Raw genomic sequence first — 26,238 nt, forward strand, 5'->3', positions numbered from 1 at the left:
CCAACTGCTACAGTTAAGGGATTTTAAAGACCAGATCCTCTCTGGAGTGGTGGACTTGTGGCTGGGCCTCTGTGACATTGAGCGACAGTTGCAGGACCACCAGTCCATAGAGAGAATCTGTTCTGGCCACCCTGAAGCAGATCTTCAATGAGGATGCTAGGCGGTGCGGGAGAGCGTTGACCCAGCTGGCCTCCGAACATAGAGACCAATCTAGCAAGCTATTATATTTTCCGGCACCTTATGCGGCCTTGACTAGAACTGTACCGGCCATTCGTAATTCTCTTGGAACGCTTCATGAAAGTATGCCTGAGGTAGCTCAGGTCCTCGCGGTGTATCAAGACTTCTAAGTGGCAACCCCTCTACCCCCACAGGAGCTGCATTTCCACTGCTAAAGGACATTCCCCCTACACTTGATTCCCTGCTGTCTCTGGCCCGAGAACTTGACCAACCGCTCACAACTGTGGACATAAACATAGCTATTTCAGATCTCAATTCGGGCGAGACACCTGGCACAGACTGGTTCTCCGTAAAATTCCTTTAAAGCAACCTGGCCCGTTTGTTCCCTCACTTACTGGCCCTCTAAACTGAGGTGGCAGAGCATGGATCTTTCACCCCCAAACCTGGGCACTGCCATTATTGTGTGATTTTTCAAGGCCAACCAACCGGCAGAATAATGCACCTCGTATATGGCCATCTCTCTCAAAAAAATAAACATCAAAGTGTTTGCGGAAGTCAGAGTGATTACATTAAGTCAGACACTGAGTTACCTAGTCCACCCAGAACAAATGTTGGCTCAAGCCTGGCAGGATCCCCTGCTGTTGTGCACGGAGGGTACAACTCTCCCTGTCCTAGCTGTCACGTTTGAGCAGTTCCCTGGTCTTAGCCCAAATTGACTTTGAAAAGGCCCTTTACACTGGGGCGTGGACCTTGGAAGCTGTGCTGAAGCATGCATGTTTTGGAACCTACTTCCTCACTCATCAGCCTACCATACAATTCCCCTGCATCCCAAGTTCAGGTAAACTGAGCCCTATCCCCCGCCCTTTTCAGTAGTCTGGGGCTCCAACCAGGGCTGTCTTCTGTCTCCATTACTTACCCTAGTAATCTAACTCTTTGCACGTATTATCAGATGCAACACCCACATTTGGGTTGGCTTTAAGAGGAGGATCCTGAAAAGCGCAAAGCTCTGTAAGCGGATAACATCCTATTATTTCTGGCTGACCTGCAGTCTTTCAGCACCAGACGCCTCAACCCATATTGTGAAGCATGTGGTCTGCAGAAAAACATGAACAAGTTGCTGTTGGTACCAGTTGAAGACACGAGGACATTCTTGGCACCCTGCGATCTCGATATGTTGTCTCCTTCAAATATTTAGATCTCTAGATATTCTCCGCTGCCAAGCCCTGGCCTGGACTCTTAGTTTTCAGCCCCTTGTGATCACCCTGCCCATTTCCTGTGGAAATGGGGCCTCCTGCCTCTAATCGTTATAGGACGGGTAGCCTTATTTAAGAGGATGTGCATCCCACGCTTTTTGTATGTCATTGTGATCTTCCTCCAAGAGACAGAGCGGGGCTGCCCGAGGACAGCCCTGTTGTGCCTCTTGGAGGAAGTTAGATGACTGACACTGGAGAGAAACGTTATTGGGATGGCCACATTGTTGGGCAAACAAGATATCGTCCGTAACTGGAAGTTGCCGGAATCACGCCTTATTGTAAGGGTGGAGGGGGTGGACTGGTGAGCCAGCCATGAGAATCCGATCGATGAGGTCCAGGTAGGCCGCCGAAAGTATAAGATGTGCAGCTGGTGGCAGATGCATCATGAGCTGAATGTTTAACTATATGGATGATAATGTATCTACTATGTCTATATCTCTAATGCATTTTTATGTATTCTTTTAGAATTATGTTTGTGAAATGCCAAAATCTTAACTTGGATGTAACAAAATAGGGCTTAGGGTTGGTACCCGTTTTGCCATTGGCTTGACAGGTAACACAGGTGTTGCAAAACTCCTTCACTTTCTGGTACATGTTTGGACAGTAGAAGTGGGCAACTTTCCTACTCCAAGGCTTTTCATGGCCAAGATGCCCAGCTAAGGGGATGTAATGGGCCAATGAGAATTGGAATGAGAACTCCAATGTTTTGTGGGAGCCTCTGACATATCATTGCTTAGGTCAAACTTATCTCTATTGACCCTGGTGATTTGTTTGACCACCACGCCATCACCATCCGCCTGCCTAGCACCCATGAGCCATGAACAGCACAACCTGTGATTACCAAACAATGGGTTAGACACCAAGAACCTTGGTCACGGGAAAGTGGCAGCACATTGTGAGACTTCCTCCACTATATCTGATATTCTTGATGACCTGGTTCAACGGATCCCTCAACAAGGAGAGGAGAGCCCTTCGCCAGACTGAACAAAACTGGAAACACCCATCAGCAACCCATCTAAAACTTCTCCGCCAGACCAGGAATTCCGACAAATAAAATCTTCAACTCCAAAATAAGAATTCTTCTGAACAGAGTTTGACTGCCAAAAATCGACCTCTCAAGCTGGTTAACTTGGTCAAATACCAATCCAACAAACTAGCGAAAACCTCCAAACAAACACCTGAACCCCTAATATCTAGCGAGGAATTTTCATCCTTCTTCTGCAACAAAATCTCTGCCCTAGGAAATGAACCTTATCCCTAGCTAACCATCAAAATCTGCCGGCTCTACCTCTTATCTCCGCGATGTCTACCCATACCTCGCACAAAAAACAAGCGCACTGGTCCAACTTTAAAATCTAACCACCTGTGTGCCTGTTGCCTTAGCCCAGCTGCCGCTGCAGCTGGAGGAAGTTGGAGGCCCTCCTCCACCAGCAGGCTACAACCTGCGCCTCATCCCTGGTGGCCAGTGGTAGGCCCTAGGTTGCTCACTGTTACTGTATTGCTTTTTTGTTGTCATTGTTTGTTTTGTCTTAGTTTCATTCCTCCTTTTCCCCTCTTGCGCTATTCTGTGCCCTGTGACCTCTTTTGCTTTCTGTACCCCTCCTTGTTCCTCACAAAACACTTTCCCACCCGCTCTCATTTGTCTGCTCCCAGCTGCTCCTCCCACCCACCTCCCCCCCCTCTTATGGCGGGCACGCCAAAGGCGTGCCTAAGGCAAGCCCGTCTGTGCCTGGACCGCACCCAGCTACAGAATCCCTGGCCCCCACGACACCAGATGCTGCTACGATAGCAGTACCCCTCCACGCACTCCACATCAGACGATCACACACCTGCTTCCTAGACGCCCGAAGCGCACCAAATACCCTTCTCCTGCCAGAACTGCAGCTTCACCAGCATCCGATCCGCTAATCCACCCACCAGGAAAGAACTCCACTACCTCAGATGCAATCTCCTCAACACCAGCAAACACTCTGTTGAGCTCTGGGGGCTACTTGACTCAACCTCCCCATATGTCGCCTTCCTGACGGAGACCTGGCTGAACCCCGCCTCGGCACCCAACATCGCCATAGCCATCCCGGACGGCTACAAGATAACCCGCAGGGACCGCACCAACGGAGCAGGAGGAGGAATCGCCATCGTCCACAGGAACACTCTCTTGATCAACACAGACGACACCCTCAGCACTGCGTAACACCTGCACTTCCAGATCCACACCGATTCCCAACACCCTCAGAGGAACCCTAGTCTATAGAACCCTCGGACCTCGACCACAGTTCAGCGACTCCATTGCTAACCTACTCAGTACACACGCACTCGCCTCCAGACTAAATCCTTCTCAGGTACCTGAACTTCCACCTCTAACAACGACGACTGTAATTCCACCACCGTGATCGATAACCTCTAACTCTAACAACTCGTCACAACACCTACCCGGTCCGCTGGCCACACGCGTGACCCCATCTTCTCCGCAAGTGCCCACTTCTCCTTCAACCACACGACCGAACTCCACTGGACGACCATCGCTGCATCCACTTCACCTTCCGGAAACCCACCGCACCCAACAGATCCCCCGCTGCTGCTGGAGCAAAGTCACCAAAGACTAGCTAACCACCACCCTCGCCCGTAGCCCACCGACCCCCACCGCCGCCCGCAACCTTAGACAATGGATCAACTGCATCAACACCCTCTCCCCGATCAAGAAACCCTCCAACAAACACACCAACAAGCAAGCCAGCTGGTTCCCTCAAGGCCTCCAAGCAAACCATCCGAAACTAAGACAAGAAATTGCTCCCTGAACAGACCCCGGACAGCAACACAGCTGTCCGGAGAAGTGTGGCTCAGGGGTTAGAGGCGGCAGACCCGGAAGCTGAGATCGGCCCTGGACCAGGGTTCAATTCCCCGCCTCGGCGGGTCTTGGGCTAAAAATTCCACGGACTCGATAATTCTCGCTCCGGTGCCTTCTCGACTCACGGGTTCACACTCTGCGACTCTAGGCAATAGCTTGCTTAATCTCCACAACGGCCCCTCGCGGCGGGATGCCTGGCTTTCACCTTGTGGATACCCTGCTGGGGTTATCTCACAGGGGAATACCAGGACAGGTTCCCTAAGCAAGCGCCGGGAAGCCCACTGCGGGTAGCTGTGCGCTATATAAGCTCAAATACATTTACATTTACAAGAACGCCACCTGCAGACACCCATCACCTCATCAGATCCGCCAAAAGAGCCTCCTTCAAACACCGCCTAGACAACGCACACAACAGCAAAGAGCTCTTCAGCATCGTGAAGGAACTCTCCAACCCCAGCTCCAACAAAAACATCCTACCTTCGCTCGCTCACCAGCCCCGATTAGAGACCCCCCCACCCCAAGTGGTCCAGGAATCTGTCGCGGATCTGCACTACTGATCTAGAAGAAGAAATCTCCCTCTTCCCATCTCCCCGGACGGCCTCTCTACCGCTGAACTCACAGCACATTACAACACAACAGTGCGCTCCATCTTAGATCAACTCGCCTCCATGAAATAAAAAAACAGTAACATCCCTTCAAGAACATGGTTTAACAAGGACATTGAAGATTTAAGAAGGAAACTCTGAGCCTAAGAAACGGCTCTGGAGAAAGAACGCCTCCTCCACCCACTGTGAAAAGCTCAAACTAGCAAGAAGAGAGTACAAAAACCACATCACTAAAGAAAAAAACAACTTTTTTTTCAATGCGCTCGACAAGGCAAAAAACAGACCAAGAGAACTATTTGACATCATTAAAAAGCAAACCTCCAAACCATCTAATTCCCTTGTCCATCCCTCTAAAGCCTTATGCGACAACTTCATCAACTTTTTCAACGACAATCCACAAGATCGAACTTTCCCTTGACATTAACCTACCTCCTCCAGGCAACAGCCTTATAACTATCTAATCCTCCTCCAGTAGGCTTCCCGCACGTACCTGGTCCGCCTTCGATCCCGTTTGGAAACTGAGATTCTCAACTTAATCGCCTCATCCCACAATATGGACCCTCTACCCTCCCAATTGGTCAAAGCTCTGAAATTCGCCCTCGCTCCTATCTGGTGCGAAAACATAAACCGTTCCTTGAAAAACGTTACCATACCCGAATGCCTCAAGATCGGACAACTTACCCCTCTCCTAAAAAAAAAAAACAGGCCTTGACTAAAAAGACTTGAACAACTTTAGACCGGTCTCCAATCTCCCCTTATTGGCCAAAATTTCTGGAAAAATGCGTGCTCCACCAACTGAATAAACAGATTGATGTTGATCTAGCAGGTTGATTATGTCAATCATGTTTCAGAAAAGGCTATAACACCAAAACTGCAATCCTTAACATTGTCTACAACATCAGTCACTCCCTTGACTCAGCCCACTGCTGTCTACTCATCCTCCTCGGTCTGTCGGCAGCATTCGACACAATGGATCATAATCTTCTCATCAAGGCCCTCAAGGAGAGAGTTGGGGCTGAAGACCAGGTTCTACAATGGTTCTCATCCTTCTTCCAGAATCGTTCCCAGAGAGTCAAAATCAAGTCATACACCTCCGACCTTCTCCCCGTGAACAGAGGCGTCTCCCCAAAGCTCTGTTCTCTCTGCAACTGTTCAATATCTACATGTTTTGCAGCGTGAATCTTTCTGGATTCACTATGCTGTGCATATTCCGCAATCTGGTGTTTGGGTCCGGAATCGTAGTCTTTTTTTTCTTTTTTTTTTTTCGTAGCCCAGGTGGTCGTCGACGTCCCACCATTTGGTGTACCTTCTGTGACGTCGGAATGCTTCCGGCGGAAGCTCCCACCCTTGGGCCCCATCTTCAGATTCTTTTTTCTGCCGTTGGGTCTGGATCGTCGCATGAAGCTCCAGAAGTTTTGTAGGAGAAAAATAAGTGAATTTCTTCAGGAAAAAACTCGAAGACCAGGAGAAGGAGATCATCAGAGCCGGGACGACGGAGAGTAACCTCGAGATCTTCGACGTCCGACGGAGAATGCACACTCAGGGGACCCCCTGAGCGCAGTAATGGACAACACACCATTTAAAATCTGCTGTAATTGCCATCACAAGTACGTGCAGAGAGACCAGCACCCGGTCTGCAACCTCTGTCTGCCTATCGACCACGGGAGCAAGGACTGCAACGCCTGCTCAGACTTCACGCCGAAGACGCTGATGATTCGTGAAAAACCGCTCACCACACGATACAGGGCAAGGGCAAGGCCCCATCGCTGTATGAACTGGGCCTCTCCACCGACGACTAGGACAAAATCGCCGAAGGTCCAGATGTCTCCACGGTCACAGAGACCGATAAGAAATCATCAGACAAGGTATGAGAGTCTACGACTCCGAAACCCTCGACAGGGCCTCAAAAACCTGAGGCTGACTCTCAAATCAGAGTCTAGAGCCTCGCAGGGAGCACCGGGGTCGAAATCTTCGACGACCGAAGCTGCGGTCCCCGAAAAACAGCCCAGCGGATCCTTCGAGAAGGACTCTCAGGCGGTAAAGACCAGCGGAAAACAAGGGCTGTCGGAGCAAGCTCCCGAAAAAGGAACCTGGACTTCGAAGGAGCCGAGAGCCGCTTCGACGGGGCCGTCTAAGAGGGTGACTGAAACGCTCGACGCCGAGCAGGCCGCACAGATGGAGAGAAAGAAAAGAAGGCTCAAGGCCGAGATTGACAACATCATCCAGAGGAAGAAGGATTTTGAAGACAACATTAAAAGCTTCAGGTTCCCCTCTAAGCCCACGACAGTCCTCGAAGAGATAGAAGAACACGAGGAATTCGACGCCGAAGAGCTGCCGAAAACTCCGGAGCCCTCGGAGCAGGGAGAAGAGGAGGACCTCTATTACACAGAGGGTGATTACGGGGACCCGCGTTCGAGCTACGACTCTGGATCCTTGACGGCTTAGGACCAGGATTGGCAGGACATCGAGGCCAAAAACCCGGAGGAGGCTGTGGAGACATACCCCTCGAGGCCTTTGCCGCCAGATGACATTGGGGCCTACTATGAGGTCGTCAAGAAGGCTGCAGCAGCTTATGAAGCCAAATTGGAGGAGGAGAAGGCTAAGGCAGATTTCCTGCTTCCAGCACAGACAAAAAACAACTTCCTGCCCATGCTCAAGAGTATTATGGCACAGGGCAAAGAGGCGTTCAGAGAACCAGCTACCTGCAGGTCAGTCACGCCAAGGACGGAGAAGTAAAAGTTCTCCTCCCAGGACCACCCTTACATCCAGGGGTCAGTTTCAGCAGACTCAATTATAGTTGCAACGGCCAGAAGAAGGGCCACCATCTGACAAGGGAAGCAGGAGAATGGACCTAACAGGCAGAAAAATTGAGAGAAATGCAGCAATGCACTGGAGGATGGCAAACTCCAAGGCCCTTCTCAACAGGCGTGGTGTTGGGACAATCGCACTCCTGAGTTTATGTTTTTTCTATCAAAGTAAGGTCTTTGACGTTTAGTTGGTGCTATCCGGTAATCCGTTAGGGACTGTAGGACCAAGTGAAATGCTGAGTTGCGCTATCCCAAACGTGGGTAGCAGCACCGGATGCACACAGTAAAAGAAAATTTTCAGCGAAGTAATTAATTAGTAATTAGGGCGTTTGAAAATATTTTATTGCGGATCAAATTTTAACTTCATTCAAAATGTTGTATTCACATAATGAAATTGATACATCCATCTTCATTTCTTTGTTAATTCAAAAGATTCCCCATGAATTCCCAATGCATTTCGGGCTGTACATTAATTCCAATTTTTTCATGTTGTTTTTACACTTGTCTGCTTACAGCTTCAGTGCTTGTTTGGCCCTGTACAGCTGCGCCCGGTGTTACCCAACTCCGACGTCTCACCCCCGGTTTTCACGAGTCTTTCCACCCCTGTACACGAACTCCGTAGACCCCGAGCAGTCTGTTTTCCACTCCTGTCAATCACGTGAACGTACACGTCACACGTTATTTCACGTAGAAAAACACACACGGCACTTCCGCATTCCATCCCGCCGATCGCACATGGAGGGCGACTTTGTTGCCAGTGCTCCGCACTGATACCGGTAAGCCATCGCTGTTTAGTTTAAATTGTAGCCGACTGGTGGAATCCATTCTACAACCATCCGCCTAACCCGCCTTCCCCTCTCCCGGGTTGAGACCTTCCCTAAACATTTAATGTTCCATGGTTTTATCAATTTGGACGGGTTTTATTAATTTGGACGGGTTTCCATGTTTACCAGTTTAATGTTGCTGACATTTATTTCTTCCACCCGCCTTCACTTTTCCTCCACCGAACGGACCCCAGTCAGTACCTATTCTATTTAAACGGTCCCAGACATCTTCATCCGGGTTGTTTAACTTCATGTCACTCTTGATATACTTTCGGGAGTTAAATGTGTACTTTATTCATTTATTTAAACCGGGTTACGTTTTCTGATGATTATAACCAGATTGATGCTTAAGAGACTTATCGATTTCTTGAAATGTGTTGATTTTCATTGCAGACACTAGATAACGTATTAAATATGTGTATCATTTTTCTTTTTTGCCAACAGTATAATTAAATCCCCTGATGAAGGGCCCCAAGCCCGAAATGCATTGGGAATTCATGGGGAATCTTTTGAATTAACAAAGAAATGAAGATGGATGTATCAATTTCATTATGTGAATACAACATTTTGAATGAAGTTAAAATTTGATCCGCAATAAAATATTTTCAAACGCCCTAATTACTTCGCTGAAAATTTTCTTTTACTGTGTGCATCCGGTGCTGCTACCCACGTTTGGGATAGCGCAACTCAGCCCTTCTCAACAGGCACCAGTACCATCATTGGGACGAGATGAACCAATTGCTCAAACACATCCTAGAGGAACACCAGCAGAGAGCCGCTCACCTCGTGGAAGAGGGGAAAAGCATCGCAAACTCGTGCCTGAAGACCGCCTTGGACGGGGCAGAAACATCCAGCAGGCTGATGGCTATAGGAATCACAGAGAGAAGGCAAGCCTGGCTCAGGATCTCAGGCTTCAAGACAGAGGTTCAAAACAACATCCTGAACACCCCTTTCAATGGAGAAACACTGTTCTGAGCCCCAGTTGATGAGAAACTCACACAACTGAAGAAAGACAACGAGACAGCAAGGTCCATGGGGGCCCTGCAACTCAGGGGGATGAGAAGAGGCACTCCTACGCGGAGGCCGAACGGAAGGGGTGGAAACCAGCAAGGACAACCACACCAGGCGTTCCACCAGGGTCAACAAAGTGACAACCAAGGCCACCAGGGCCAGCAGAAGCAAAACTGGAACTACCAGAACAGGGGCCAGTTCTTTCGCAGGAGAGGAAACGGGCGGGGCCAGAGAAGGAGAGCAGGTGAACAACCCCCCCTCTAAGTGACTTCACACAGGAAAAGGTGGCCACCCACTCAAACCCTCCGAGGGAAGAGCACGGAAAAGCAAAGAGGAGAGGGCTACACGGATAAGACACAAAAGAACATGTAACACCAGTAAGAGGCAGGCTGAGATTGTTCCTCCGAGTGGAGGAAAATAACCACAGACAAGTGTATACTCCACATCATACAGTTCGGATATGGCATAGAGTTGGAAAAGAGACCACCAAACAGATAGCCAAAGAAAAGAGAGCACTCGGGAAGGGAGCTGCATTTGCTCAAAGAGGAAGCTGAAGAACTCCTCCTCAAAGAGGCCTTCGAACCGGTCCCATTCAAAGAACGGAAAAGGGGAGTGTACTCAAACTACTTCCTGGTGCCAAAAGTGGACGAAAGCCTAAGACCCATCCTGGATCTACGGTTTCTAAACAAATATGTAAAGACTCAAAAATTCAAGATGACGTCCCTACAAGAGGTCATCCCACAGGTAAAGGTTGGGGACTTCTTGTCCACCATAGACCTCAAAGATGCGTACCTGCACATCCCCATGAACAGGAAGCACAAGCACATGCTAAGATTCACAGTAAATTAGGATCACTACCAATTCAGAACCCTGGCATTCGGTCTAAAGTCCGCACCAAGGGTATTCACCAAATGCCTCGCAGCAGTGGCCGCACATCTGCGAAGAGGGGGGATACACGTGTACCCCTACCTCAACGACTGGCTCGTAAAGGCAAGCTCTTACAAGACATGCAAAAATCATGCAGAACAGGTCACAAGAACGCTAGCAAGCCTGGGATTCTCCATACACTGGGGAAAATGCTTGATGGAACCGGAGCAAGTGAAGATCTTCCTGGGAGCTCAAATCAACACCGTCCAATGCAGGGTGTTAACTAGCGAGAAGAGACACTCAGCCTACTGAGGGAGAAACGTCATTACCAGAAGGGGTGAGCTCTGACAGCGAGGACAGTGAGCAAGATCTTGACAATGATGGCAGTCATGCATACACCTGGTCCCCAATGTACGCCTGCAGATGAGACAACTCCAAGAGTGGCTGCAACAGCAATGGTCACAAGCTACAGGAAGTTGGGAGGATCTAGTGGTTGTAATGCACAAAGTGCAGGAAGAAATAAAGTGGCGGACCAAAGAAAGGATAACAATAGGAAAGCCTCTAACGCCACCGGACCCAACCGTGACCATCACCACAGACTCATCCCAGAAGGGATGGGTTGCACACATGAACAAGCTCAGAGTGAGGGGTCTATGGAGCCGAGGGGATGCGGTCAAACACATCAATTTCCTGGAGCTGAAAACAGTGCTTGCCCTCAAGGCCTTTCAGAAACAACTGTACAACCAGAAGGCGCTGATACAGACGGACACCACAACAATGTTTTACATCAACTAGCAGGGGGAACACAATCATTCCCTCTGTCAAGCTTGGCACAGGAGAACTGGAGATGGGCAATACCACTCAAAATAGACCTGCTAGCCATACACCTGCCAGGGAAGGACCATGTAGAAGCAGATTAGCTCAGCAGGTAAACTTCAGCATCCGATGAGTGGCAACTCCACATACAGGAAACCGAGACTATTCACGAGGTGGGGCACTCCGACAATAGACCTGTTTGCAACAGGCCAGAATGCAAAATTCCAGTACTTTGCATCCAGACAACCAGAGGCACTTTCCCAAGGGAATGCCCTATGGATAAGCTGGTCAAAAATATTTGCCTAAGCTTTTCCCCGATACCATTGATTCCCAGTGTTCTCAAAAAATGCATGAAGAGCAACATGACACTCATCCTGGTGGCACCACAATGGGCCAGGCAGACCTGGCACAGGTTTCACCCCACAAGTTCCCAAAAAGAAAAGACCTACTCTCCATGGAAAAGGGAGAAGTTCTACACCCAGAGCCGAAGGGCCTCAGCCTATCAGCTTGGCGCCTGAGGACTTGGAGTTTGCACATCTGAAACTACCAGAGAGCACCCTACGGGTGCTGCGAGAGGCAAGGAGGCCCAGCACACGCAAGTGCTATGGGGAAAAATGGAAAAGATTCACTCAATGGTGCTGCAAGAAAAAACTCCAGAGAAAGCTAACCAAGGAATCAACAGTGCTAAGATACCTCACGCACCTAATAAGAGCCAAGCTAAGCTCATCCTCGCTTATTTACATCTCAAGTAGTAAAAAGATTCCTGGTAGGGGCTAAGAGAATAGCGCCACCAAAAAGGATGCAGGCTTGGAACCTGAATGTGGTACTGACTGAGCTCATGAAAGCACCTTTGGAACCCATCCACAAGGCATCAATGCAAATGCTGACAATCAAAGCGGCCTTTCTGGTAGCAATCACCTCGCTACGTAGGGTGAGCGAACTACAGGCACGAACACTGCAGGAACCTTTATCCAGATACAGTGACAGGGTCGTGATGAGAACAGACCCGCACTTCATGCCAAAGGTGGTGTCAAGGTTCCACATGAATCGGCGTATTCAGATTTCTAGCTTCTTCCAGAACCCCACGAAAAGCGCTGAGTGTGCTCCACACTCTAGACGCAAGAAGGGCAGTGATGCACTACATTGACAGGATGAAGGAACACAGGAACACAAAACAGTTCTTCGTATCCTTCGCAAACAGTTACATGGGTAGACCAGTGACTAAGAACACTATAGCTCGATGGATCGCACAAACGATACAATTCTGCCGCAAGCAGGCAGGAGCTAATAGGAGGGGCACAGGCCCACTCGACCAGGAAGAAAGGAGCAACAATTGCCTTTCTGGCCAACACACCAATTCAGGACATATGCCTGGCGGCAACATGGGCTTCAGTGCACACATTCACTAAGCACTATTGCGTGGATGTACAGATGAACAAGGAAGCACAAGTAGGACAAAGAGTGCTTCAACATATATTCAACAACCAACGCTCATCTTCCACCCAGCTGCCACAAAAGTAACAAAACCGCTACAAAATCTATGCACAGCATAGTGTATCCAGAAAGATTCACGCTGCAAAACGAATAGTTTCTTACCTGTCGGTGTAGTTTTGCAGCTTGAAGATCTTTCTGGATTCACTAGCGAACCCACCAGCCTCCGCCAGAAAGATGAGGCTGGAGGAGAAGGTGGAAACACATGGAAAGGAAAGCAAGTTGAAGCTTACAAGATACGTGAACATAGCCATGGATTCACTACAAGCACAGAAAAGAAAAAAGAATCCGAAAATGGCGCCCAAGGGTGGGAGCTTCTGCCGGAAGCACGCCGACGTCACCGAAGGTACACCAAATGATGGGATGTCGACACCCACCTGGGCTACGGGGGAAAAAAAGACTACGATTCCGGACCCAACCACCAGATTGCAGAATATGCACAGCATAGTTAATCCAGAAACATCTTCAAGCTGCAAAACTACACCGACAGGTAAACTATTAGTTACCCCTCGCTTTCATTCTGAATAAAGCCAACATCCCCTTCCGCTTGTATGCAGATGACACCCAGATTTACCTGGATTCCTCCTCCATCAATGACATCCTAAGGCTCAATAATACTCTCAAAGAAGTCCAAGAATGGCTATCCTCAAACCACCTGAAACTCAATCAAGGTAAAACTGAAATCCTACTGATCTCAAACAAGGAAGAAAACCCGCATGTTTCAGAGTGGCTGAAAGCTATTGACACTCTCAACGTGATGCCCACTCTGAATAATTCTGTAAAATCACTAGGAATCATCCTAGACCACAAATTATCCATGGCGAACCACATTAAAAACTGCCAAGAGCTCCTTCTTCAATCTGAAACTACTCAACGAAGTCCAACCCTACATTCCACCCGCAGATCTCAAACAAGGCACCCAATCTCTTGAGTTATCCAGACTGTACTACGGGAACGCACCCCTATCTGGTACCCCCCTCTCCCACCTAGCTCCTCTAAAAACCACCTTCAATGCATCGGCCAGAATGGTTTTGGGAGTGAAAAAATTTGACCACATTTTTCCTGCACTCAGATATCTAAAATGGCTCCCAGTGGAAATGCGTGCCAGCTTTAGAACAGCCTGCCTGACTCACAAAGCCTTGCACACAGGGAAACCAGAATACCTTGCCTCAAAACTCAAGAAAGCCGGTCAAGCAAGAACACTCAGAAGCTTAAACTTCCTCCTGCTCATCCACCTAAGAATTCGGAAACAGAAAACTGCAAACCGCTCCTTTGCTGGGAATGCTCCGAAAATCTGAAGCGCCATCCTGGTCGACATCAGAACTGTTTCCTCCTTTCTAAAGTTTAAATCCCAACTAAAAGACCTCTACCTCAAACGTGCCTTCCCGAATCCAATTACATAACCCTCTAATCCGAACTTTTGTTGCCTCCAGATCGCACGTTCCTGCAACTGACCTCTCCCTCCCCTTTTCCTGGGGTCGGCCTCGCTACGGATATGACTTTATCCTCACTGCCTCAGGGCCAGTTGAATCTCTTACTGGTATGCGTATTCTATTTGTGGTCCTGCTGTACGCTCACTCTGTGCGCTTTCGATTCATTATATGACTTATATGTGTTGGACTTGTTGTTTGCTTAACCTTCTGTGTATTGTATTCGCTATATTGACCTACACATCTTGTTGTGAAGCGTTCCAATGCCATCGGGTTTGTCCAGCGTTATAGAAAACTCAAAAAAATGTAAATAAACCTGTGCAACTCCCTTGCCACCTTCCATCGCAAGATCGCAGACATCCACGACCGCTTCACGGTCTAACCGCCACGACAACCACTGAGATCTCTGTCGGCACGTCCACCATCCGCACCGACCCCCTGCGCTACTGGACCAACATAAACTACAATGACACCATCAAAATCATGAACACCATCCCCTCCGGATCTCCGTCAGACCCATGCCCACACCACATCTTCCACAAAGCCAGCACCACCATCGCAAACCCATCTCCGGAAGGCCATCAACATCTCCTTCAAGACCGCAACCTTCCCGAAGAGGTGGAAGCACGCCGAGATCAATGACTTACTCAAAAATCAAAGGCTGACCCCAAGAACTTCCGCCCCATCGCCCTGCTCCCAGCAAAGGACATCAATTAAGACGGTCAACAGACAACTGACCCGCTACCTCGAGGAGAACAGCACCCTGGACCCGTCCCAGTCTGGGTTCCGCAGCAACCACTGCACCGAAACTGCCCTCATCGCAGCCACCAATGACATCAGAGCCCTGCTGGATTACGGAGAAACCGCGGCCCTCATCCTCCTGGACCTGTCAGCCGCCTTCGACAGTCTGCCACCGCACCCTACGCACGCCTCCGTGACGCTGGAATCCAAGACAAGGCTCTGGACTGGACTACCTCATTCCTCTCCGGCAGAACCGAGAGCCACCGAGATCTGTGGCGTACCCCAGGGCTCATTCCTCAGCCCAACATTGTTCAACATCTACATGGCGCCGCTTGCCCACATCACCAGACTGCACTACCTCAACATCATCTCCAATGCCGACGACACCGTGCTGATCCTCTCCCTCACCAAGGACCCCCTCACTGCCAAAATCAACCTCTACGAAGGAATGAAAGCCGTTGCCAAGTGAATGAAGAACAGCAGACTGAAGCTAAACTCGGACAAGACAGAAATCCTCCTCTCCACTCCCTAGGCCTGGGACGACTCCTGGTGGCCGACCGCACTGGGAACAGCTCCAACACCCACCGACCATGCACTCAACCTATGGTTCATACTCTAGTTTCTCCATGACAAAACAGGTCAACGCCGTCTCATCCCCTTGCTTCAACGCCCTCTGCATGCTCCACAAGATCTACAGGTGGATCCCCACAGAAACTAGAAGAACGGTCACACAGGCTCTCGTCAGCAGCAGGTTGGACTACGGAAACGCCCTCTACGCAGGAGCCTCGGCCAAACTCCTGAAAGGACTCCCAACGCATTCAAAACTCCTCCGCACACCTGATCCTAGACATCCCTCGCCGCAGCCACATCATACCCCACCTGAGACCCAGGACCTCCTAACCTTTGGAAAACTCCTCAAGACCTGGCTTTTTGAGTAGTAGCAGCATCCTTACCCCCCCCTTCAGCGCCTTGAGACCCTCATGGGTAATTAGTGCGCTTTACAATTGTATTGATTATTTGATGACTAACACTCCTCTCGAAATCTTGCCTCTTTAAACCTGAACAATCACTTCAATGATCCTCCCCTTCTAACTGCCTAGCTGCTGCCTCTCAGGCTATCATCCCTTCCTGCACCTCAAAAATCAAAGCCTCTCTCCTACAGGGCTCCATTCCTGATTCTCTCAAGGCTGGCCAAGTTGTCCCCATGCTAAAAAAAAAACCTATGTTGGATCCTGCTTCCGCTGACCACTGTAGACCCAAATACAACATCCTACTCCTAGCCAAAGTTCTGGAAAAATGTGTGCAACAGCAGCTGAGCCTGCACATCAACCACTCCCACCTTCTAGATTACTTCTAATCCGGGTTCAGACCTGGACACAGCATGGAAACCATCCTTCCCACATTGTGGATGACTCCCCCCCCCCCCCCCCCCCCCCCCCCCCCCAAGCCAAAACCGGTTTGCTAATCCTCCTAGACCCATCTTCTGCCTTTGATACGGTTAACCACGAATTTCTCCTTGAGCGCCTCAAACTCAGGATGGGTTTGGATGGCACAGTCTTGAATGGTTTAGATCCTTCCTCCAAAATCGCTCCGAGTCCTCATCAACGGTAATCTATCCGCTCCCTCTCCGGTTAGTCCCCCAAGGATCAACCCTCTACCCTACCCTCGTCAACCTTTACCTTGAACCACTCACTGAGGTGCTGCCAATATCTCCTACCTTATGTACCCCGACGATACACAGATCTACATCAAAATCTCTTCCCCTGGGGACATTTTCTCCCAGAATGAGGCCCTGAAGTCCATTGGCTCACCGCCAACCAGCTTAAACGCAAATAAAACTGAATTTATTCTAATCTCCCCACCCACAACTAATTCAGATATCCAGGAATGAATCCAGACCAACACAGCACTAAACTGCCCTTCTACCATTGTTGACTCTGTGAAATCCCTTGGAATAACCCTGGGCGGCACCCTGAAAATGTGTGGCCATATGAACTCTTTAGCCAAAACGGCCAGATTCCACCTGAGTTACCTCAGAAACCTAAAACCCTTCCTCGATGTTTCTACTTTATAACTGCAATCCAGGCACTAGTCATTTCCAGACTTGAATATGGATGCTCTACTCTCACAGGGCTACCCAAGAACTCTGTCCCCTTTGAAAGACTGCCTCAACGCCGCCGCTAGACTCCTAACTGGCTCAAAGAAATTCAACCACATCTCTCTCCACCTCAAAGTTCTGAACTGGCTTCTCCTAGAGGCCAGAATCCAACTTAAACTGGCCTGCATTACTCACAAATCTCTTTACTCCAATTCCCCTGCATTTCTCACCCGAAAACTTGTGATATCCGTAGAAGCCAGAAACTCCCGATCTGCCAAAGACCTATTGCAACCAGCACGCTTCCGGAAGAAAAAAACCTACAATCCGGGCTTCTATGAGCCCGCTCAAAGAATTTGGAACTCTCTCCCACCCGCCATCGGAAGACTTCCATCCTTGGCGCACTTTAAAAAGGAGACCAACTCCTTCTTAATGGGCAAATACATCATCTAACGATAACATTTCTATTACCTCAGTAACCTGTTCCACCCTTCAGCTCTGCATTATCCACTGCTCCTACGGATGATACCAATTCCTGCACTCCTGGGCATCCCACCCAAGAGTTGAGACTGCGTTCCTTCTTTTATAATGTATCTACTTTTAATTTTTATCCCAGAAGTACCCGTGGCCTTAGACTGCGGTTTTTTTCTTTTTTTTCCTTTTTCTTTTATAATGTATCCACCTATTTTACCCAAGCGGTCCCTCCCTACTGTACGCTTTGTCTACCACCCGTAATCCCGTTAAGCTCTGGAATACCCTCACGGGTCTGGTTTGCACTCTATGAACTATAAAATATCCATTTTCATGTGAGGCAGCTTGCGGTCTCGGGATCTTTGTCTGTTGCACAGCTCTTCCACAGAGGAGTGCCCAGATACCCAGGGCTCAGTTTCCTCTAGGTCTGACCAGTGTTCTCCCAGAGGAGAGGAGACCTAAACTTGTGGCTGCTCTGAAGTTTGTTTCCCAGACTTCTTACCTTTTCTCTTGCAGTGTTGGGGTATTATTCCAGGCCCCAATACCCCTTTTCTTTTCTGCCTTTGGCTTTGCTTTGTGTTCCTTGTTTTTACACCAGCCCAATCTGGTATTCCCAGCATGGTTGCGTGGAATTGTTATCTCTACCTCGGCCCGTGCTGAGGGCTCCAGATCATTCCCTAGATGACACTGTAATGGGATGGCAAAAGACCCAACCACCTTTTAATTTTGTCCAGTAACCCCTCCCCACTTTAAGGGCACGGTAGCCATGAGATGAACTTTAGTATATTTCTCACCATTGGTGACTAGTTAAGTTTGTCCAGTGCAATACTGCTCTAGGGATACCAGTTTTTTTTAGTCGCCATGGTTACACTTGCACCTATATCTCTGTGCTTCTACTCTAACCCCATTGATGTGTGGCTGTCCAGGTCACGGAGCCAGACAGCCAGAGCAGTTGCTTCAACCCCACACTTTTTAGATTACGCTAGAATCCCATCTGTAAACTCACCACTTCATTTGTAACTGGGGGTGTACTAGTAGAAGCCTTTTTGGGACCAGGAAAGCCCCCAATTAGGTGTCCATTTGCCTTACATTTGAAACATAGTCTTTTTGAAATCCCGTTTCTTACCCTAGTACCCACCCTTGGGTTGCGGACTGCCTCTGGGCCCACCCTCCAGGACAGGTTTTTGTGGTACCTCAGATGTCTGGTTTTTTTTTTGTTCTTAGAATGTTCCACATGCTCCCAGTAGAGGGAATAGCAAAAACTTTCCTTTGCTCACCCCCACCATAAGACTTTGGTGACCCCCTAATCTTGTTTTGATGGTTTCCTTCTTCCACTAACTCCTCAGGAGAGGCTAAACCTATGTCTACCAAGTATTGATCAAATATTTTAGACTTGTAGTCACCTACACACCACCCTACACTTACACCCCCTCACTTGCATTCATCAATATGGCTAAAATCAAAAGATCCAAGCTAAAGATCCCCCACTGAGGGACCTGTCCAGCATTGCAACATCGGCCCGACGAGGAGCAGACCAATGATGAAGCATGACATCCCTCTGGGTGTGTGATAGCATTCAGATCCGATCACTCTCCAACCCACTCATCTTCCCCAGGATCCCTTGGGTCTACCAGCCAGTTACTTCTGACATCCTTATCATCCCTCCCACCCCATGATGAACTGCAACGTCCTTTTGTGCTAGGTTGTCATTTCTGAGGTCTGATGCTGGACCTAATATATCTCTTCCTTGTCCCTCCTTTCATTTATAGTGATTCAAAAGCTAGCCAGAGGAGTGGAACGGGTGATCCCTGTTTTAGTCACCGGGTGTAGCGATGTTATGAGAGATGTGAGGTAGTGTCTTCCCAAGAGGATTGGGATATCTGAAGAGGGAAAGTAGGAGGTGAAGAGCAGTGGTTAGAGGTTACATCTGAAGATGCAAGAATAGCTGGAAAGGGTGCTGCAAGGTCTGCATGTACAATGGCCAGTGGAGGTGACTTGGGGCGGGTAGGCCAGAGATGGTGCATAATGTGCAATATCTGCTGGTGGTACCACCACTACTCTCTCAGTGGGCAGGGGCAGATGAATTGGTGGGTTGTATGGACTTTGACTATGAGGAGGATAGCTGGGAGGAGGACTAGGTCTTGGGCAGTGAGGTGATTGATAAGGCGTAGCAGGGGAGGTGGCAAAAAGGGGCCGGAGGGTCCATGGGTGGTGGTGGGTGGGTTTGTTAATCGGTGTCCACTTAGTGTTTTACAGGCTTAAGGCACAAATCCACTGACCCAGGTCGACGGGCAGGTGATGCCTACTGTTAAGGCAGCAGAAGCAAGGCAGCAGACTACGGAGCGGGCACTGACTTTAATGCCAGGTAAGGATGTATGGGCGACTTTGTCTGCCCCGGTTATGTTGTCAATTGGGGTGGAGGCTGGGAATGGAAAGGAGTAAACTACATGTTTGCGGATGTACTGTTAAGTGAAGGACACTGTTGGGCACGGAGGAAAACGGGTCCGCTACAAAAGGGTACACAAAGTGTCTGCCCAAAGGGACGGAGCATCTTGTACACAAACCGGTAAGTAAGCATGAGAACAACAAGGGGACATGGCTTAGAACATGAGAACTAATGCTGTGGAACAGATTGTGATTAGAGGTAGAAATGTACGGTCAAAATAGGGGATTTCAAAGAAAGAAAGGAGTTGAAAAAAGTTGTCATACATGTGACAAAGCCATTAGGTGCACACCACAGAACAAAAAATGGCAGGAATTATATGTCGGAATGTTTTCACTGTTGCATAGTGAGCTGGAAGCTAAAGAGAGGTCTAAGGAGAAAGAATACGACCTGTTCAAACGACCTAGGGTTTCCATAACAATTTAAAACTGAACAGCAGCATTTTCGCTTTTCGATAGTGTATATTTCGAAAGGATCCAGAGCAGAGTGTGGCCCTGTTTAAATAGTTGGATGTTGTAGGAAGCTGGCTCTGTATATGGTATACCACTTGGAGTTTATACCATGCACAGAGTCGAGAGTTTCCCCCCAGAAGTGTTCAGGGCTCAATGCAAACCCAAAGTGCTCTATTTACTCCACTATTGGAGCTTTCATAGTTTCACATGCCTGAATCATTCTCCGTCGTCGAGACGGGAGTCTCCGTTACATAAAAAAACAATGCCCAGTAGTATAGCAAACTGAAAAGAGGCCTAGGCCCATTTCCCTTTTGCAACCCATAACCTTCGTTATGTACAATAGACCAAACTTGTCCCTGAACCAATAAGAAACTCCTCACCCTCTAGAACACATTTTTGAGAGAACCTTTTGCCCCTCAGATTTTCTAACGCACGTTTTGCTAGGGCGTCTCCTTTGAGCTCTGTTCAAACTCTTCAATTTCTACTCAATCTAGATTGGATTTGAGTTTTCTTCTTCAGATTTAATTACTACCTATTATTTCTCCAACTGTTACAATGAGAAAAAAGGTTTATTTAGAGCCTGTGCCACCTGTTCAAAGAAAAGGCACTATGCAGACGACCCTTAAAGGATTGCATCTACTGCCTTTATCCAGATCATCAAGCAAAGGCTTGTAAGGTATGTCGTACCTTTTCAAAGAAAAGTTTGAGGGCTCGTGAAGGAAGGCTATTATTTTGTCTTCAAAAGCTTAAAGCCAGGAAGGAAGTCCTGTCTAGGGTCTTCTGGCTGCAGTCCCTCTAAACCTCCCCCAAGCAAAGAAAAGGAGAGCATGGGTCATACTTCAGGGTTAAAACATACCAAGAACTGAGGACTTCAGGGCTAGGCTCTGGCCTTGACTTTCCATGCCCTACTGTGAGCAAGGGCCTGGCCAAAAACCTAGGGGTTTGGTTCGATGAAGACTTGAACTTTTCTTCTCAGATAAAAAAAGCTGACAGGGACTTGTTTGGGGACCCTTAAAATCTTGATATTCCTCCCTTTGCTGCCAGTGAGCGCTAAGGAGACAGTGGTCAGAGCAATGATTCTGTCTCGCCTAGATTACACTAACGCCTTGCTGGCTGGCAGTCTGTCTTACTTGACCAGGAAACTTCAAGTAGTCTAAAATGCGCCCTCCAGACTTCTACTGGGATTGCCTCATAGACAGAGTCCGCATTAATTTACATACTCTGCATTGGCTCCCGGTGGAGTCTCGCATTTAATTTAAAATGCTTTCCATGGCTCACCGTGCTCTGCATGGTCTTGGCCCTAGCTTTTTGTACAAGCGATTTTATAAACCCTCACGGCACCTGCGATCATCTGATCAGCTACTAATGAAAAATCCTCGGTTCATCCGCCAGATGCTTTGCGGGAACTCATTTGTTCGCAAAGCCGCCCTGGCTTGGAACCTACTACCGATGGCTCTAAGGAGTATCCATGACCCGTTGCTTTTTTTTTAAAAAAAAAACTAAAAACCCTGCGGTTTTAGATTGACATCGGAGTATGGATAATTTTTAATTCTTTCTGGAGTTAGCGCCGGGACACTTTCAGTAGCTGAGCGCTGTATAAATTTAATATAACTTAACATAACAAGAGGAAAAGCTCAGAATCCACAATCACCCACTGAAGTCAAACATTCAGTCAAGAAGCCGGCCTCCACACCTTCTGAGGGGACATTGGAGAAATCTACACTGTCGACGGGAGCGTCGACGAAGATGGCAGCGTCTATGTAATCGGAGGTAAAACGTACGTCTAAGACTTTATCACCGTCGGCGGCAGTGTCGATGCCGAGATCTGTGGTGACGACTGCATCGACTACAATGACTACAGGTAACAATTGCAATGACGACAGTAACGGCATAGTCGATGGTAGCGTTGACAACGATAATAACGTCTGTGGTTGCGATGCCGAATTTGTCGATGAGAGGAAAAAAAACCAGAAAATGGGTTCTTGCCAGGAAGAACCAATCACCAAGTAAGGTGACCCCTTTGGTAACATCTCACCTGTTGGAGGAGTCGGAAGAAGTGGAGGAGGATGGCGGTCCTTTTGGTTATGCTAGTAGCCTGTCGCAGTTGCAAATAAAGTACCAAGAGGGTGTCTCGGAGTACGAATATGAGGGGTTTCAATGTCGTCCCCAGCAATAATACCGCCATGAGGAGATGGTGAGTGTTCCATCTTCATTGCTAAAGGATTTGCAGTTCATGCTGGAGGATTATAAGACATCCTGTTCCTCATACCTCTAAAGAATTGCAGGTGACTACGCCTCAACCACGCTCTATACCAGGTACGCCAGTGCGTAGGTGATAAATTTTACCAGAGCCCTTGCCTAGATCTCCACCAGCAAGATCTCATCTAGAGCCAGTGACCACGAATGATGAGGAGAGTACATCAGTGGTTTTCATAATTTAATGGCTCACCATGTCCACAGACAAAGCAGAATGTTTCTTTTACGACTTTAAGGAACATTATCGTAGTACATTTCGGTCCCTACCGATTGTCGATCATCTATGGAAAGAGGGCCTAAAACTCCTGGAGACACCGGCAATGGTGACTCAAGTACTTGCCAGACTGGACAAAAAATATAAGGCACCTTCGGATGCTCCAGCTTGTCTTCTAGGCCACCCCAAGCTGGACTCCGTCATAACCCAGGCGGCTCAGCAGAAGACCAGGAATCCGTCCGCTCCTATTACGATACCTCCGGACAGAGAGCATAGGAGATTGGACAATGCAGGGAATAGGTTTTCCTCTGTCTGCCCTGTTAGTTAAAGCTTTGAATGCCCTGGCCATTCTAGGCAGGTACGATAGGCAGATGTGGTGTGACCTCTCGCCTCCTGCATTCCAGAGGCTGACAGATCAAGATTCTGCAAGAGGGATAAAGGACTTCGGCTGAAGTCCTAGATTGTGCTATGGACATAGACATCACAACCACAGCCTTCAGATCGTTGGGAGGAGCGGCGGTCCTGTGCAGACCAGGATGGCTGAGAGCAACAGCGTTCAGGCTGGAAGTCCAAAATAAGATCTCGGACCTTCCTTTCAATGGAGAGGATTTATTCGGAAATCACATAGACTAGGTACTGCAAGGTATCAAAAAAGATACTGATACAGCGAAAACATTAGGAACACTACAATATAAGAAAGTTCCTTTTCAAGGCTCTAAAGGTAGAGGCCAATCATCTTTCAGAGGAGTATACCAGCAGGGAAGATATTCATCTTCCTCTACATCATCACAGCCTTACCGTAAGTAGTATACGCACCGTCAGTCAGGAGGCTACCCAAAATCTACACCTAGAGGGTAGGGGAGGTAGTCGGGGGAAAGACAACAACCAATGACAATGACCGCCTTCAGGATCCGGCTACACCTATCCCTCTTACGTCACATGTCCCCTTGGGTTGAAAGATTGCTTATTATCTCCAAAATTGGCAGCAAATAACTACGGACCAGTGGGTCCTCAACATAATTCAATTCGGACACACTCTAGAACTTCCACAAACGCCCCCTTGTACACCACCGATACATCAAGAGGTCAGGCACTTACTTCAGATGCGTCAGGAGATTCGGACAATGCTCCGAAAGGGAGCAATAGAACCGGTGCCGAACTCCCAGAGGGGAAGGGGTTTACTCATGATTTTTCCTAGTCAAGAAAAACACTCTCCAATGGCGTCCTATTCGAGACCTCCGATCCCTAAACACCTATCTCAAAAAGCAATCTTTCACAATGGTTTCTCTTCAGGACATCTTTCTGCTGTTAGACCCAGGAGATCATATAACCACAGACCTACAGGATGCGTACTTTCACATCCCCCATCCATCCTTCCCACCAGCAGTACCTTTGCTTCATGGTTGCCGGAGAACATTACCAATTCAAGGTACTGCAGTTCGGCCTGAAATCAGCCCCAAGAATATTCATGAAATGCCTGGCTCCAATGGCGGTTGTTCTAAGGAAACAAACACTAAGGGGCAGATTTATGAGGCCGTTGCGCTGCAATTGCGTCACTTTTTTTGACGCAACTGTGGCGCAAACAATGCGCCCTATTTACAACGTGACGCATCTAGGAGATGCGTCGCGTTGTAAAGCACTGCGCCATAAGGAGGCGTTCCTGCGCAGGGAGGGGCGTTCCTGCGTAGGAACGCCTCCTGAAAGTGGCTGAGTGAAATCTATGAGATTTCACTCAGTCACTTTCAGGGCAATGCTGTGTCAAAACCCTGCGCCTGCTTGAAGCAGGTGTAGGTCTTGACGCAGCATTATGTAGATGGGGCACCCCCGAGCCTTGCTGGAGCTGCGTCGCGCTTGCGATGCAACTCCAGCAATGCGCCACATTTCTGGCACAGATGCGTCACGCATCTGTGCCGTTTTTGCACCATGGTGCGCCGCATTATAAGTGCGGCGCACCATGGGTGGCTGAGCTGTGGCGCATGTTAACTGGCGCATCCCTGGGGATGCGCCAGTTAAAATAATTCTGCCCCAACGTATTTCCTTACCTCGCTGACTTGTTGGTTAAGGCACCATCAGCAGCATCCACCCGATCGCCAACAGCGGCTTGCGTGGATTTGTTTGCCAGGTTAGGTCTGACTTTAAACTAGGAAAAATCATCCCTTCAACCGACAAACATCACCTTCTTGGGAGTGATACTGGACACAAGGCATTTCCCCTCCAAAGAAAGGCAACTGAGAATTACATCTCTTTTCAAAGACTTCACAAATAGAAAGTGCCTTTCAGTATGCAAGTACAAGTCATTGCTGGGAACGATGTCATCTTGCATTCCTCTCGTACCTTGCTGCAGGTTAAGGATGCGTCCGTTGCGAGAGCAGCTAGATATACAATGGCTTCAAGCATAGGGATCCTTCGAAGACATAGTCAAGGTAACGCCGAACATGGTTCAAGCGGTGAAATGGTGGCCCCAAGAGTGGAACATCTCGCGGGGCCTTTCATTCCTCACAGAGCCAGCCCCACTGATAATTACTACACATGCGTCCCTAGAAGGATGGGGAGCCTTCCTTCAGGACCTTAAAGTCAGCAGCCGCTGGAAGTTGCACGAGCAGAAGATGCATATCAACTTATTGGAACTCAGAGCCGTCCGCTTGGAATTGCTGGCGTTCCTACCAAAAATAAGATCAACTGTGTGAGAAGTTGGCCTGATATGCAGTGCTCACTATTCTAGTGATCACTATGCATCAGTCCAAACGACCCTTATGGTGATTGGTTGTAAGTCAACCTTAGACCAGCTATCCTAGTAGCGTGGATACGAGCAGTCTTCGGGCTAGACTCTAGAGGGCGTGTTAAGCCAGCTGTTATACCATCACATACCCCTTGAACACCAAGTGAAAGGACACCACACAAGTGTTATGAAAATAAACAGTGTATTTATTAGAATCACAACAGCCCTGTACTCTTTGAGGACAGGGTACTAAGCACACAATGAAACTCTTAGGAAAATACTTCAAGTGCACAATCAATACAAGTGCCCGAGGGCACAAAGTTTAGTGGTCTCGGGCGGACCCGATAAGGCAAGTCGGAAGCGATAGGGACTCAGGACCCTTAAATAAGGAGGCTATGCGGGCACCGAAATGCCTAAGTTACCTAGCCCCAAGGGCTGTGGCTGCACAAGTCTTTACAGACGTCGGGAGTCTTCGCTGATGAGCCAGGAGCCGGAAGGAAGGAGTTGCTGGCCGGCGACCAGTGTAGATAGTTCGTAGAGATCCAAGCCTGGATCAGAGATGGATGACACCTGAAAGCAGAGGGGACCAAGTTCGTACTACTAGCCAGTAGTCAGAGGGTACCAGGAGGGCACCGGATGATCGTCACCTCGACTAGGTGAGTGGGCGACGCTAGGCTCTGCAGTCTCACGGACCAGGATGGAGGTGCGAGCTGTCCCACGA

At 48.7% G+C, this 26,238-nt stretch overlaps 1 long non-coding RNA gene across 1 annotated transcript in view; it reads left to right on the top strand.

The window, feature by feature from the left end:
- LOC147665005 (uncharacterized) overlaps window positions 1-26,238 on the top strand; it is a 49,481-nt gene that overhangs the window by 17,486 nt on the left and 5,757 nt on the right. The window contains exon 3 of the long non-coding RNA XR_015305068.1: window positions 19,680-19,798. This is a non-coding gene — a long non-coding RNA (uncharacterized LOC147665005). The remainder of the gene's footprint in view (window positions 1-19,679; window positions 19,799-26,238) is intronic.

This window comes from Lissotriton vulgaris, unplaced genomic scaffold (genome assembly GCF_964263255.1).
Source record: "Lissotriton vulgaris unplaced genomic scaffold, aLisVul1.2 SCAFFOLD_731, whole genome shotgun sequence".
Classification (NCBI taxonomy): Eukaryota; Metazoa; Chordata; class Amphibia; order Caudata; family Salamandridae; genus Lissotriton; species Lissotriton vulgaris.